Genomic DNA, 16,364 nt, shown 5'->3' with positions numbered 1-16,364 from the left:
GGATGAAACAAGCGTATGTCTCCTTGATGAAAAACCCGCAAGCGTGCAAGGTATTGGAGTGCGAATTTGATACCCTTATTAAATAATTGGGTACATTAGGGTGAGAGAGAGAGACCAAGTAAACTGCAGGATTTTGTTCCCCTCGTAAACCAGCTTTCTTTTTCCTGTACACCACAAGAATTTTCGCTTTATTCACATAATTGAAATACTTCACAACTGCTTGTCTAGGTCTACGATTAGATGTAGCATTCGACCCCAGACAGTATGCCCACTCCACAATAATCAGCCTACCAGCGCCTGCTATCTCCAGAGCCTCCAGCAACCAACTTTTGACCCAGTGGAACAATGCCTTACTCTGCAAAGATTCTGGTAAGCCCAATACTCATGTTATTTCGTCAGCTATGGTTTTCCAGCTGCTGGTTCTTTTTTTTTTTTTTTTTTTTTTGCAGTGCAGACATTGTGGCCTCGGCATCCTCCAGCCTTTTTTCCTGGCGGCTCACTCATGCAATCGCAGTTAGCTCACTTTTCACGCAGCTCGTCCAGGAAGAATGCAATTTTTGGAGTTGGTCCTTGAGGGCTGCGGAAACCGCCTTGGTTAGCTCCTTCATAAGGACTTCAGATACACCCTCTGCCGAACAGCAGGTAGCTATGTATAGGATTGCAGATCTCCAAGAAGCCCAGGACACTGATACCCGCTCAGCACAGCGCATTACGGAAGTCATTCTTGTACAGTACCTTCTTACTCCTCATTACATACAGGACTGAGGACAGCTGGGTCTGAGTAAATACGAAATTGATTTGTTAAAAATATATATTGCTAATCTAGGCTGTGAACTATTCAAAGTGGTGTATTAAGAGATTTCTTATATATTAAACCAACATTTTTTCAATCTTCCTCCTGTGCTATAAAATCTCATATATTCTTTTCCGATATTCCTCTGGAAATGAGGATCACCCCGTTTCCTGCAGTGCAACTGACCCTGGTCGTATTATGCATGGTCTTCCATGACAAAACATTCTTTCAGATACATCACAAAACACTAGGTGACAACTTGCTTTTCTTCAGGATCACCACTCATCTAGTTTTTCCATTAATACTGGTTAGCTTCTATTCTTGTGTGTCTATTAAAAATATATTTGCATATCTTCACTCATAAAAGCACTGCATTTTAAATATGACTAAAAAGGAACATTTTCTGGCTGACTACACAGGGTATTTTTAGCCATAATTCTATTCTAACAATAGCTCTACTTCAGAAAAAAAAACATTTTACAGTCAGCAAAGTTTCTTTTATAGATAACTGTGTCATCTTTTGAACTGGAATAAACTACTTCTGATTCTTTTTCTCCAGAACTATAAATACTGCAACAAACTTAAGAAGAGAGAGTTGGCCTCTCTTATCGTCCTACTCAACTTGAACTTACTTTTCAAGTCTAGTGAGTGCCAGAGGCAGAAAGTCCCAGCATTCCCTCCCTATCTCACGGGCTACCAAGTCCTAACAAAAACCAAACCAATAAAAGATCCAATCAATACAGTTTAATTACAAGGAGACAGCTAGGACATGACCACACTAGCACCTGAAGGCAGCATACTGCAGGTTGCACTACTTTCCACAAATTGAGTTTGGTGGCCAGAATATTGTATTTTGTGGGTGGAACCTATATAGAGCAAGCCTCACAAAATTTGTTCATATGCTGTGTCCTGTCTCTCTGCAGGGTTGACAGGATTTAATTACAGCACGTTTTCCAACATGAGAAATGGTACAGGCACATTTGGGACTTACTTTATCCAGTACAAGTTTAGTTTATTTGGACTTTTAAATATACTTGTCACTAGAACTGCCTTTGCAGCACAGAATAAGCAGAACTATTACACAAACACTTCAATTCGGTGTACATTAAAAGATAACTTTGGAGGAGGCCCATTGCTAGCTGGTAAGAGTGCAGGTGACTGTGGGATAGATACTATCTCCATTTACAAAAAAATAAAGTGTGTGTGGAACTCGCAAAACTGAAAATAGGCAAGGCCACAGGGCTGAGTTTACAGGGTCAGGTGAGATACATCCCAAAATACTAAGGGAGCTCAGAGAGGCGCTCGCAGCTCTGCTGAAGGACCTGTTCAACAGGTCCTTTGAGACAGGAGTGGTGCTACAAGAATGGAGAAGGGCGGCTGTGGGCTCTTTTGCGGTAGCAGAGAGGAGATTGAAAACTACAGGCCAATTAGCCTTACCTTGCTGATGGGAAAATTAATAGACACTCTGCTGAAGGAAAAGGATAGTGAAAAACCTACAATCCAGTGGGCTGCAGGATCTGAGGCAAAATGGTTTTACTACAAGAAGACGTGCAAACAAATCCAAATGAGTTTCTGGACTGAGCGACTAGAGAATCAGATCAAGGGAGGGCAGTCAATGTGGTTTATTTGGACTTTGGCAAAAGCTTTTGATCCTGTTCTGCATTGGAGGCTCATGGATACGCTAGGCAACCTAGGCATTGGTTCCAAGGTGGTGGCATGAATTAGAAACTGGCTGACCAAGATGACAGTGGATAGTGGTAAATGGAACTCCCCGAGGAGAGAAGGGCGATTAGTGGAGTCACTAGGATCAGGAATCAGTACTGTGGCAAATTCTGTTCAATATCTTTTAAGCGAGATTGCAGAGATTTAAGAAGTAAACCTTTTTGCAGAGGACACTAAAATCTGCAATAGAGTGGATAACCCTGAAAGAGTAGAGAGAATGAGAAATGGCTGGGATTCAATGCCAAGAAGTGCAGGGTCATCAGAAATTGGTTATGTACAGACCAGGGGAAACACCTCAAAGAGGTAGGATCTGACAATCTGAACGTAGCGAACCAATGTGACGAGACTGTGACCAAGGCCAGAGGGATACTGGGCTGCATAGTGACAGGCATAACCAGCACAAAAAAGGGAGACAACGTGACCTTGTACAGGTCGCTGATGAAGTCTCACCTGGAGTAGTGCGTTTAGTTCTGGATCTGAAAAAGATCCGAGATAGGTCCAGAGGAAGGCAACCAAAATGGTTCAGGGTCTGCTCCAAGAGACATAGGAGATGCAGCGTCAGAACAAGGATGGATTTAAGATTGTGACGGCCAGAGGCAGAGGCCTGGGGATTGTGCCCCCAGAAATCCTTAAAGCAGCAGAGGAGTCCCAGTTTATGAGTACCTTCAGACTTTGGCACCCTAGGCACTTGCCTATGCCGAAATTCGGCCCTGCCTGAGAATCTAACTATGTATACCATGGAGGAGAGGAAAGACATGCAGATATAATACAGACTTTTTTTAATACCTGAAAGGTATTAATAATGCACAAGAATCAAATCTTCTCCAATGTAAAAGGAAGCTGTAGAAGGGGGCAAATTCAGGAAATACATTTTCATAGAAATGATGGTGGATGCCTGTAATGCCCTCCAGGAAGAGGTGGTCAGGACAAGAGAATAGAATTCAAAGGTAAGGACCTTCATTTTTATTTTATTTTTTTTTAATTTTCAGGGAATATATTAGGCTTTATTTTGAGAACAAAAACAGGAGAAAAATCCATGGAAAAGTGCAACTTATTGTTCTGGGCAAATATAGGAGTGTATTTGGTGGACAGAAGCCAGAATATTAATCAGATTCTCCCATTCAGCAGCATCCCTATCTCTACTCCCATTCCCTGCCTTTCTTTCCCCTCACCAAGAATCTCCCTCTTTCCCTGCCACTGCAGCAGCATTCATCCATACTAGTGGTGGCTCCAGCTATCTCCTCTCTCCAAGGAGCCTGCCGGGAAGGCCCACTTCAAATGCTGCAAGGCCTTGAGATGCTTCCTCTGCAGCTCCGGAACTGCTCTTTAATCAGCATAAAATTAGGGTAAAAATCAGTTTAAACTGAAAAGTAAGGACCCTAGGCATGGGATAAACTGAGAGAATCCCTAGTGGCTAAAAGAAAAAAATGAAGAACAGAAGAAACCAGTGGTAATTTTGGTGCAATATTTCCGCCTGGGGTAACCTGCACAGAGTGGCAGCTACAACCCTGAACACCCTGCTAGGCAGCCAATGTGGGCCATTTTAGTCTCTCTCTGCCGTTAGTTACTATGGAGCCGATGTAACAGGCGCTAGTTATGAACGCGGGTTTTGATAACCAAGCGGGGCTGAAGATGCTGCTTCCACAGGATATAAAAAACAAATTATGCAAGTGATTTGCGCGCAGAAATCCACGCACATACGGACAAATGCGCGCACCTAAGTGCGGTAAGGGCCTATGTAATAAGCGACCACATCCGCGCTCAAAAACCACACCGATAATCAGCGCATAAAAGCGAGCGAGTGAACAGGTCTCCCTATTGAAGTATGAAGTATTTTTAATATTTCAATTAACTGTGCTGCAGAAAACATGGCAAATATTTTCATGGATACTAATCCACACTAGCATAGCATCGAGATAGGTGCTCAGTTAGGCACCTATCTCGATGCTCGGGTGCAGACATACACACTTAGCTGGGAGCGAATCTGGATGCTCAGGTGCCCAGAAAGGCACCTAGCTAATTACCAATCTTGCCGCTCGGACACTGAGCTAGGGGGCTCTTCCAGCCGTGTATCTGGCCGCTTGGGGGCTGAGCTGGTTGCAAATCTGGCCACTTGCACGTCAAGAAAAGCACCTACCTAAGCTGGCCGCTCGGATGCCGAGAAGAGCACCTAGCAATGCTGGCCGCTCGGTCACCCAGAAAAGAGTCTCGCTAAGCTGGCCACTCGGACCCAGAGATAGGCACTCAGCTAAGTATGCCGACATCCCCCCCCCCCCAAGTCGGCGCTGACACTTAACTCGTTCCCTGACCATGATGCTAAAAAACCCACACTAGCATTAATGTGGCTCCCTGCATTGCCTATGATTAGCTAATCACCTCCTTTGCATGCTATTAGCATGCATTCCTGCAGGAAACAACCGCAGGTCTGCAAGCGTGTTCATATGCACAAAACCCTTATTACATCCCCATATAGTGCATTGCGCAGGAAAACGCATGTACAAACCCTCGACTGCTTCAGCGCACCTTATTATAAATCGGCCCCTATGTAACTGCAATCTATGACAGAGTTTTGCTTTCAGCAATTAACTTTCCTCTTTTCACAAGTAGCAGTGCTAATTGAAGGGCAACTCTCAGGTGAAAAATGGAGAAAAAGTTTTATTTGTCTGGTCAGTTATAAGAAACCCCAAAGTAGTTGGGTAGAGAGGATGCATTCACAAGGCAGACACACTGCTCGCGAGGCAAGCTCTTCAGAAGGGACCCAAGTAATCCCAACAGTTTCCATCTTTAAACATCAGCCCTACGAATGCTTACATCTCTACCCAGCTATTTTGTTGGCTTTCCCTTTAATTAAGTTTTATTTGTGTGGGCTAACAGCTCCCTTTTGCAAGCTGCTTGGACAATAAGCTTTAGACCCAGGCGGTTCTAGAGCAATTTTACTTTGAACGAAGGCTTTTGCAGTTGCTGGGATTACATCCCATTTTCGCTTGCAGCTGCAAAGCAGACAATAATATCAAGCTCATCCCTCATTTCTCACCTGAGGGGGAGAAGAGCTGACATGCAAAGTGAATGCCTCCCCTCACCCCCAAACAGCAGCACGAGGGTCATTCTAAGCAGACAAGCACTTGGGTCAAAACCCCATTGTCCAGCCTGAGGTGGCACTTTCACTGGCTAGCAGACAATAAAGCTTCCCTTTATTTTGTCGGGACAGCGGCCCTTTTAATAGATTCTGCTTGCTCCATCTTTTTCCTGTCTACAGTAAGTCCCACCTCACTCTCTCCAGGTCACTTGGGCTTGAGAGCTGCTGCTTTCCACAAACCTCTTTGCTAACTTCTTTGGGCTCTCTTGTTAAAAACTGCCTAGTTGGGAATTTACAGAGTTTTAGAAGAACTGTTTACTCTTATAGTTATTTTGTATCAAACTGATCCTCATTTTTTGGGGGGGGGGGGATGAGGACAGGGGGAAAGAAAAAAAAAAAAAAAAAGTACTTTCTTTGAAATAACTACTCTTCAAAATGCTGTTTATTCTTCTAAAAGCCCAAACAAAAGCCAATTAAAAACAGTTGCTATGGTATACAGAGATGTGGCAACCAAGCATAGGCCAGGCCACAGCACTGCTCCGGATTAGCAACAATAGCCAGCAGCAACAAGAAGCGCTGGGCTGTTAGCAGTCAGCACTGGCCCGCCCGGGGCTCAGCTTGATTTGTGGGCTAGAAGTGCTTGGGGCGAGCACCTCTGGATTATTTCACCTCTGCTCTCCGGGTGCCTGCTCTGTTTGCTTCCAAACAGAAGTGACTGAGGCGAGGAGAGCTGGGGTGGAGGAAGAAGAGGCAACCCTCACAGAATACAGCATGCAACGCCGCTATTTTTTATCCCCTTGAACTATATTCACCTCGTACGTGACGAGGAAAATTCTCCCTCCCGCTTCCGTTTTAACTTTTTGTTCCCCTCCATTTATAATTGACTGTGGCCTTTGAAATCACAGGGTCGGAACCAGAAAATCTTGCTTCCAGTACCCCTGTACAATTTTTATTATTGGTAGTTTGTATCACTTGCTGTTGTGATTTTTCTGCATCAAAATCATAAAAAGGACATTTAGAAAGTGTGTAAATCATCTGCTGCTTTCTAGCAACTAAAAAAAAAAACAAAAAAAAAAAAAAAACAAGAGCCTTTCTATTAAAGGTGAAGGAAGAGACATGTTACTGAAAGGAGGAAGGCAATTGTTTCTAAGTTTTCTTAGCTTGTGTCAAGGCCCAGTGCAGCAGCAGGACACACTGAAATCCTTGAAGAAAAACCCCTTGCGAGACTCAGAAATGCTAACCGATACGCCATGCAGGATTACACAAAAAAAACAAAAAACCCTACCCTCCAGTTTTCTTTTCCATAACATAGAAACACAACAGCAGAAAAGGACCAAACGGACCATCTAGTCTGCCCAGCAAGCTTATGGTAGCATTAGACGTGCCATACAGGTCTCCCCCATAATGGCAGCATCTGCCACACCATACAAGTCACTCCCATACTTAAGTTTCCCAAACCGTCAGAGGCAGAGCCCAATTCCCCATTACCTCTTGCCCTTGAAGCAGAGAGCAATGTTGGAGTTGCATCATCTCCATGCTTATGTTTTTCCAGACTGTAAAATTCATGTCTTTGTTGGTTGCTGTCTGAAAAACTAATTCCCCTTTTCCCCTCTGCAGTTAAAGCAGAGAGCAATAATGGAGTTGCATCAACAGTATGAAGGCTTATGGTTAAGGTTAGCAAATCGCCACACCAGCAAGTTACCCCCATGCACTCTTTTCCTCATTTCCCTTATTAAAAGTAAAAACTGACAAGAACGATGCATTTGTAAGAATACCAATTTTGGGGAGGATAAAAAACAGAGCTTAAATTAATAGAGTGTAATGAAAAGACTTGGCTAAGGCTAACATAATGCTGTGAACTTTGAAAACAGCAACAGAAGAGATCACCTATAGAGACCCTTACCGGTAAAAGTTTTGGATTGTTTGGGGGTCTTATAGCTGACCGTAATGCTAGTAATTTGGATACAGACTTAATGTCAATTTATTTAGGTTTGTTTTTTCTAAACCTTGGTTTACTTAAGCTTTCCTATTAAGTTCTCCTTTGTCCAACAACTTGCCCCAATGGAACAGTATGTGCCTTTTTTCACCACAAATGTCCACTATAAAACAGAAAATTACAAAAACATTTTATCCGCAGTTGGATGGATGAGTAGCTGAACTTCTGCTTTTTGTCCGACTCTGGAGTGGTAGGATGTTTTGGTCTGGAATTTCCTCTCATGTCATTACAGTGAGATGACTAAGGGATACACCACTTGACTCTTAGGGACACACATGCTAAACTCAAGGCAGAGAAGAAAGTGTACAGAAACTCACTGGAATATGCCACATTACTACAACTAATGAAACGGCCTACTTGTGATTTTGATGCAGGAAAACCACAACAGAAAGTGATAAAAAAAAAAACTGCCAATAATAAAATGCTACAGGAGTACTGAAAGCAAAATGCCATTGCAAGCGAAAATTCATCAGAGATCAAAAATCCAAGAGAAAATTTTGGCCTCAAGGACTGCCCAAACTCTTGACCACTGTATCGGTTTAAATATTTCCTGGGGCATTTTGAATGGTATCCTGGTGTTTTTCTCTTTCTGGTCTGCTATTCCATCCATTCTACCTCCTTCACGCTACTTTTCTCCCCACTCCACCCTCAATACCATGGCAAGAGAGTTCAGTATCATGTAAAAGCAGCACCTGGAAGCATCCATCTGTAAATCATGAGAGCCAACTAAAGATCCCCTCCTCTCATCGCCCCTCTGCTGCCCTGCTCTAATGCTATAGGCTCAGCAACCACTGTTTTTGATCTCTAGGGGCCTTCTTTCCTCACAGCTGGATGCCTCCAGGTGCTCTTCTATCACTGTGGCCCAACAATGAACTTTCCAGTCACAGGCTTCCTGTCTTCTTTTTCTGGAATGAGTCCCTGGGATCCTGGCCAAAACAGAACCCTCACAATTAGCATCTTACGGGCCGATACAGTAAAAACGCAGGAGAGCGAGCAAACGCCCGCTCTCCCAGCACGCGCATAGGCCACTCTCCCGTGCACGCGATTCAGTATCTTAATTTATTTAAATTAGGCCCGGCGGTAAAAAAGAGGCGCTAGGGACACTAGCGCGTCCCTAGCGCCTCTTTTTTTGACGGAAGTGGCAGCTATCAGCAGGTTTGACAGGCGACGCTCAATTTTGCTGGCGTCGGCAGCTACGGGCTCGGAAACCGGACACCAGCAAAATTGAGCGGCCAGTTTTCGACCCGACAGCCGCAGGCCCATTTTAAATTTTTTTTTTTAATTAATTTTTTAAACTTTCGGGACCTCCGACTTAATATCTCCATGATATTAAGTCGGAGGGTGCACAGAAAAGCAGTTTTTACTGCTTTTCTGTGCACTTTCCCGGTGCCGGCAGAAACTAGCGCCTACCCAAAGGTAGGCGCTAGTTTCTGAAAGCAAAACGTGCGGCTTGGCTGCACATTTTGCTTACTAAATCGCGCGGGAATACCTAATAGGGCCATCAACATGCATTTGCATGTTGCAGGTGCTATTAGGTTCGGGGGGGGGGTTTGGATGCGCGTTTTGGACGCGCTATTACTCCTTACTGAATAAGGGGTAAAGCCAGCGCGTCCAAAACACGCATCCAAATGCCAGCTAACAGTGCGCTCAGTCGGCGCGCACTGTACTGTATCGGCCTGTAAGATAGATAACTCTTTAAGCTGCCCTAATCCTCTCAGTGCCTACCTTCTAGTAGCCATCAGCAATCTTATTTATCTAGATTCCACCTATAGTAGCAAAGTTATGCTAAGCGGATTACAATCAACAAAATACAACATAAAATGACAAATATTACAGATAAGAACATAAAAACCAATACAATAAGATCATGAGCAATGTAAACTTTGTTAATACCAAATGAAAAAGCTTCTTGACATAAGTGATCCCCACTCAAGGTAAGGCCAAAAATAAACCCACTTTTATTTTTTGTTAAAATGGATGCGGGTGTTTCTTACTAGCTCTTTGATAATGATTTATCCAAAGTTAGAACATTCACAGCTATTACTGTCTAAACTGGCAAATACTACAAAGTGAAACAAGAACCAAAAATATAATACATCCACAATTAAAAAAAAAAAAAAAAAAGAGCTACTTTTCCTTCTTCCTTTGGTGCCTCTATACCATCTACTGAAAGAAGAGATGCTACTACTATTATTCTTACCAAGTCTACCAGGGTGAGGAAGCTACCATGGGGACACATTTGTTTTGTCACCTCCTGTCTTGCAGCATCTCAAGAGTTCCCCATTCCTCTTCAGGTGCTGAAAGTAGTTAAAAAGATCTCAAAATGTGTAGCAGTACCAGAAGCTTCCGTGCCATGCAAGATGAATTAATTTTTCAACTGCAATATATTCTGAAGGTAAAAAAAATCAGTGAGTGACTAGATACCCACAGCTAAGACAGGCTGGTCCCTGTAGAATCATATCTACTACAGAAAGGAAAGGATAAGAGAAAGACCAAAACACAGACAATTTTTCTTTTTTTTTATTTCTTATTGACAACAGTTACTGCCAACTGGTACTCACTCATTAAAGTGAAAACCAGCGAGAACCATGCATTTGTACGAATACCAATTTTGAGGGGTAAAAAACAGCGCTTAAATCAATAAGAGTGTAATGAAAAGACTAGGCCAATTCTAAACATAATGCTGTGAACTTTGAAAACAGCCCCAGAAAAACTTTTACACTTTTCCTATGTTTGCATCTGTAGACCCACATTATATATCAGTTTGTGCAGCAAGCACATAAATTACTCCAGAGGGTTTTGAAAGAAGATGTACAATATGACCTTGTGATCACCTTGGCTAATAGACCAATTAGATCAAAAGTAGCCCAAGACATCTAATCGGTGGTGCTGGGAGGAGGGGAGATCAGAGATTGAGATAAGATGGCAGGAGTAGTTTGTACACATAAGCAAGCCCTCTCATTGTGGTGTTTTTTTTTGTTTCTTTTTTGGGGGGAGGGGGGGTTTAGCTTAAATATAGGCCAAAAAGTCAGGAGAGGTCTAAACAAACTGTGTTCACAGGTCTTCCCCTTCCCTCCATCATCACTGGACAGCCCTAAATTTATGTCGGACTTCTATAAATGCCCCAGAGTAAAAATATAGCGGACACTGCTTTAAAATCTTAGTTTAATTTGGACTTGAAGATATTGAATAAAAGACAAGGAAATCAAATACCATCAATGGCATTTGCTTGTGGAATTTTAAATTCTGAACTTCCCTCCTAACTGCTGTGATTTCAGTGTCCATCAGATGCAACCTTGGTATTGATATATGGAAGTCAACAACTGGTGTTTGGTGTCTCTACTTGTCTGGTATGACAATTCCGCACTGTCCCTCTCCATTTAAAACTTTCACTAGCTGTGTAACTGTTTAGGGGGGGTGGAAGTTTCCTGTTCATAACTGTGAAATGTATAAAATCAGGTTTTTCCCCAACAGCAGTAAACATTTTCACCTTAGAAAAGTAGACTGCTGGATGGCACTTAAAACTCACAAAAGCAGAAGACACACAAACCATGTCACTTCCTGTTTTAAGCAGTTCGATAGATTACTGCCTCCACATTCAGAACAAAAAAAAAAAAAAAAAAACACACTTTATTTACAGTAGAAAATCATGTCTTATCTCCATGATAGTAATGATTACAAACAGCTGTTCTACTCTCAGATTTCTCAGCTTTACCTCAGGCTATTAACTCCTCCCTCCAGGTCATTATCTGCCAGCAAATGCCTTTCCAAAGCTGCTCATTGGCTGGCTCCCCTGGAGTAACAATGGCTCGAGAGAAGCCCACCAGAATAAACAGGCAGTAAGCCACACACTTCATGGACACAGAATCTTTAAAACCCACTAAACCATATACTGGTTTTGAACTCTGATCATTTCCCCCGCCCCCCAACATAGAATTAGCATTATGGCCGGACAGGAGCTGAATACCCTTCCTACAAAACTTGTCTTGCAGGCGCGCCCCTTCCCCCCTGCCCTGGCCTCCACCTCACAGATCTAGTTAGGACCATCAGGCATTCATCTGGCCACGAAGCCCAAGTGCAGGGGGACTGTAGTCAAGCGAATTAGACTCACAAGAGATCCCACACAATATCTGAAATACTGAGACTCTCCAAAGGCCATCTGTCAATAAAGGACACCTGTCCAACACAACTGCTCCTAGGGTGTGCCAAGTAAGGTTTGGTATTGCAAGAAAATAAATGTAAGATTGTCTTGCATCTGTTAATGGTCATCAAAGCAACACTAGGAATTCCAATTAAAAAAAAAAAGCCCAAAATGTGCTGATATATCTAAACCACAGTGTATGTGAACCAGAGTGCACACAAAAAGCAAAATGTACAGTATTTACTGTCATCATGATTTCACCCTAATGCAAGACTGCATCTGATATTTAGCTTTAAACATGGATTATAAAGAATAGCAAAATTAACTATCATTAAAATAAAATGAGTCACCGATCGGATTTTGAACCATTCACATTTCAAGCGAGAAAAAAAAAATGGTTAGCAACATATACTCAATTTTATAAAGATATGTCCAGCCTGATTTACATCCATTAGCACCTTGAAAATCTGGAAAGAATTATATCCGAGAGAAAGGAAGCCAAGGATCACATAAAAAACGAATACATAAGTATTTCTATTAAAAATCAATTACCTTGGAAACTCGTTCATTCTTTTTCCTGTCATTTTTTTCCTCACAGCCTAAAATACAGCGTAGTAAATTTAAAGAAAAATAAAATTAAAAAAAAAACACTTTACAAAACATAGGGGATTTTTTTAGGATAAAACCGATCCATAGCACCGAATCTTTTACCCGTTTTAAGCACCATTCTTAAGAGATGGAATACACATTTAGTATATATATATTTTTTTATATATATTAAAAAAAAACTTCACGAAATCACAGGCCCAAAAAAAGGATATTCACAAAAAAAAAAAAAGGCTGAATGACGGAAGCACCTCCTGTGTATTTTCGTAAAGTCTCCATTAATTAGCCCCTGCATTCTTTCCTGCAAAAGCCACACGAGGTAGCCATCTTGCCTCCTTCTGCAAAAGCACTCTCTCCGGTGCAATCCTCCTTCCCACTGCCTTTTAATGCGCTTCTCATGCTGCTTAAAAGCAGCTCTCCCTTGCTCACACTAATCTGGACGTACTGGGCATGCCTCTCGCGGAAAAAAAAAAACCCCATCCAGCGAGGGGGAAAGGAAAAAAAACTTCAGCCAATAGCAAGGCAAGTTAGCAAATCAAAAAATGATATTCCGTGCAATAGATCTTCCCAAACAAAGGATCCCCCTTCCGAAGGCTGTTGCCGGGCCCGGTGCAAGGTGTGGCATGGAGCCCGCGGAGGATCAGGCTCCCCGGGGCTGCAGCGCTTCCCCTCTCCCACCTCCTCTTTGCGATCGTGCAGGCCAGTTCTTAAGGGGAAAGCGGGGGGGAGGGGGGTTGCGCTTTGGCGCTACAAGGATACCGGGCGGGTCTAGAAAAGGAGTGGCAGAAAAGTCCCTGGCTACCCGGGTCACTTTGGTTAAAAAAAAAAAAAAAAGGGCAACGAGCAGAAACAGAATGTATGGTGAGAGGAGGGGGAGGTTAAGTGAGGACAAAAGTCGAACCTCAGCTGCTCGCCATGTCTCGCTGAGCTGAAGCCCCTCCCCCGCAAGCTCGGGCCCGGGAGGTGGCGGCAGTGGGACTGCACCGGCTGGGCTGCCCGGGATGGGGGAAGGGCACTGCCTCAGGCGGCTCTGTGGCCTCTCCCTCTGGGGCTTAAGATGCAGTTCAATTGTCTCCCAAACGTATGGCTGATAGAGCTGAAACTGGTCATCCTCTTGCTTCTTCCTCTCCTTCGCTTTTTAGCGGTTTCATTATATTTCTATTTATCTTTGGGGGGCGGGAGCTTGACATTTGAAGATGTTATCCGGATAGCCTTTAGTTTTCTTGCATTTCTTTTAAAGCAGCACTACAAACTAAATTGGTGTAGTTGAAACAGTACCCTGCCCTACCTATCTTCTTCTCCACTAGTCCACTTGGATATAAAGAAATAATGGTCAACAAACCAGTTCTATATGATATTTTATTGATATGGTTCTCGAAAGCTAGTTACAAATGGATTAAGTTAGACCTTTATTTTTATGCATTTGAAAGAAAAAATGGTTGAGACTGGCCCACTTTGGTTTGTTCAGGACTTTTTTTCATTCCTGGGAAGAGATTAGTGTTCAAAGAATATTGCATTCTGTTTGTTGCAAACATTCATTTTATACAGTAGGAGGTTGATTGAGGCATGAGATATTAAGTTTACCTGGCTGTTTTCAAATGTAATATATTTTCAGTCTTTCAGTGGATGCAAAATTTTTTTTTTATAGTGAGTAACGGGCAGGGCTGGTTTAAAGCATTAGGTAGCTAATCATCTACTTAGCCCTGCCCACAATTAAAAATCTAGGTAGATCCTCCTCAGAACCCCATGCAAGCATTCCATTGCCCAGGATTCTCCTGTTTCCTCTCTCCTAGTCTTCACTTCCCTGCTAAGTTCTGGTTCTGACCCTTAAGCATACGTGCCTTGGTTTCCCCTCCCCCCATCTTTTCACTCTCTTCTCCCCTTCTGCTGTTCCTTGTTCACTATGCTTACAGTCACAGGAGCCAACTTTTCAAAATGATTGAGGTTTCTAAACTGAATACAAATTACCCCTCCTTGGATGCTGTAAAGCAGTTTGCTCAACCTTGGGGGTGTTCAAGCACCTACAGAGTTAGCACCTATCCATCTCTCCTCACCCTCCCAAACACCTAGGAGGCTACATCTAGTTTCCACACCTTTACTCCCTGACTGGGGGGAGGGACATTGTAATAAGTTGATTTCAGCAAAGCACAGAGTTTAACCCACAGTTGTGCATACATTTCTTGTGCACAAACCTTGCTGCCAATGCATTAAGGAGTTTTGCATTAAAAAAAATTGTGCATACAGATTAGTGTCCTCTAATGGCATTAGCAATTACCCCCAGAGGTACTGCCTTACCTTGTTTTCTCAGCTCTAGAAACTTAACTCCTAGTCAGAGGTGGAGTAAAGTTTTCAGGGCTAGTGCTAGTCGATAGGCGGAAACTTGAGTTCTGATGCTGGGACCTATACTTCGGATTTATGTGCAGAAAATATGATTTATGCATACAAAAATTGCTTTATGCATAATAAATTGCTTCTGACATCTAAAAATAACCCTTTCTGATTGTCTTCTGGCCCAGCCTCAAAATACACTTAACATTTAAAATTTGGGGGAATTTTTTTTTTTTTTATGCTCTTGACATTCTGGGCCCATGTTCTCTTTAACAATGTACTGTTAATATATTCCACCCTGTTGTATTCTTCCTCCTTTGCGCGGTGCCTTGTATAGGGCATGAATAAATAATAATGAGGGTGGTCTTAAAAAGGTGTTAGCGGATAAATGTGAATCGGTTATTTACTCTTTCGGAGAATGACTAGGGGGCACTCCATGATGTTAGCAAGTAGCACATTTAAAACTAATCGTAGAAAATTCTTTTCCACTTAACACACAATTAAGCTCTGGAATTTGTTGCCAGAAGATGTGGTTAGTGCAGTTAGTGTAGCTGGGTTTAAAAAAGGTTTGGATAAGTTCTTGGAGGAGAAGTCCATTAACTGCTATTAATCAAGTTGTCTTAGAAAATAGCCACTGTTATTACTAGCATCAGTAGCATGGGATCTACTTAGTGTTTTGATACTTGCCAGGTTCTTATAGCTTGGGTTGGCCACTGTTGGAAACAGGATGCTGGGCTTGATGGACCCTTGGTCTGACCCAGTTTGGCAATTTCTTATGTTCTTATAGATCCCCTGGAGAGTAATTTCACCCTGCAGAATTTTAATAAGCATTAGAGTTTGCTATTTTGAAAGGAAGCATTCCTAGGGGAAGGGGAGGGGTGGAGAGGAGTAAACTACAGGGCTATAATTGAATTTTCAAGTACACATGCCTAGTTTCCCCCTCCTATCTCACCCATAGGAATAGCAGGGGCAAAGTATGCAGATACGTTTTGTACTTAACATGAAGTGTAATCCACCTCTCAAAGAGAAACCACCTAGGTAGTCGTCTCTTTGAAAATTCACAAACAGTTAAACGGTACAAAAGTTCCTACATACTTTACCACTAGGCAGCTCAGTGAGAAGTATCCCCAACACCATTGCATCATCGCGCTCTGCTTCGGCAGGGGGGAGGAGAATTGGATTTGGATGACAACCATCGCTGGGCTGTGATTTTTACGCTCCGGGGTACTGATAATGTCAACATTAGGGAAAAGGCACAGAACTGCTTCTACGGCCAAGTCCAAAAGCAAAGCACATTCAAGCAGCCGTGGTCTGTCTGTATTATCAGGAAGGCTGCTCACCCTGCAAAAATGTGGCTAGCAGTAATTTTGTTATGGGTTTGACAGTTACTTGGTTTTGATTGTAAAGATTACTACCTTAACTTAAGGCTTGGAGGTAAACCTGCACGGTGCAGGTAATATCTTAAAAAAAAAAAAAACTTGCTGGGCAGCCTGGATGAACCATTTGGTATTTTTCTGCCGTCATTTTTTTTTTTTTAAAGGGAGTACGGATATGATAAATGTAAAACTGAAATATATTAACAAAGAAAAAAAAAAAAGGAAAGACTTTGGAATAAAACCTAAGGAGGGACCGAAAGAACCAAGCAAGATAAGTGGGATCCTTGAGCAATTCATCTGTTCCTGCTGCTCCTATTCCTTTAGCA

At 42.6% G+C, this 16,364-nt stretch overlaps 1 protein-coding gene across 1 annotated transcript in view; it reads right to left on the bottom strand.

The window, feature by feature from the left end:
* TET1 (tet methylcytosine dioxygenase 1) overlaps positions 1-13,032 on the bottom strand; it is a 133,801-nt gene extending 120,769 nt beyond the window's left edge. The window contains exon 1 of the mRNA XM_029609677.1: positions 12,281-13,032. The gene's annotated coding sequence lies outside the window, so the exon portion shown is untranslated. The remainder of the gene's footprint in view (positions 1-12,280) is intronic.
* Between the last annotated feature and the right edge of the window lie 3,332 nt (positions 13,033-16,364).

Source organism: Rhinatrema bivittatum, chromosome 7, assembly GCF_901001135.1.
Source record: "Rhinatrema bivittatum chromosome 7, aRhiBiv1.1, whole genome shotgun sequence".
NCBI classification, from domain to species: Eukaryota; Metazoa; Chordata; class Amphibia; order Gymnophiona; family Rhinatrematidae; genus Rhinatrema; species Rhinatrema bivittatum.
Note: the sequence above shows the minus strand (reverse complement) of the source record. Positions and strands in the feature narration are given on the sequence as shown.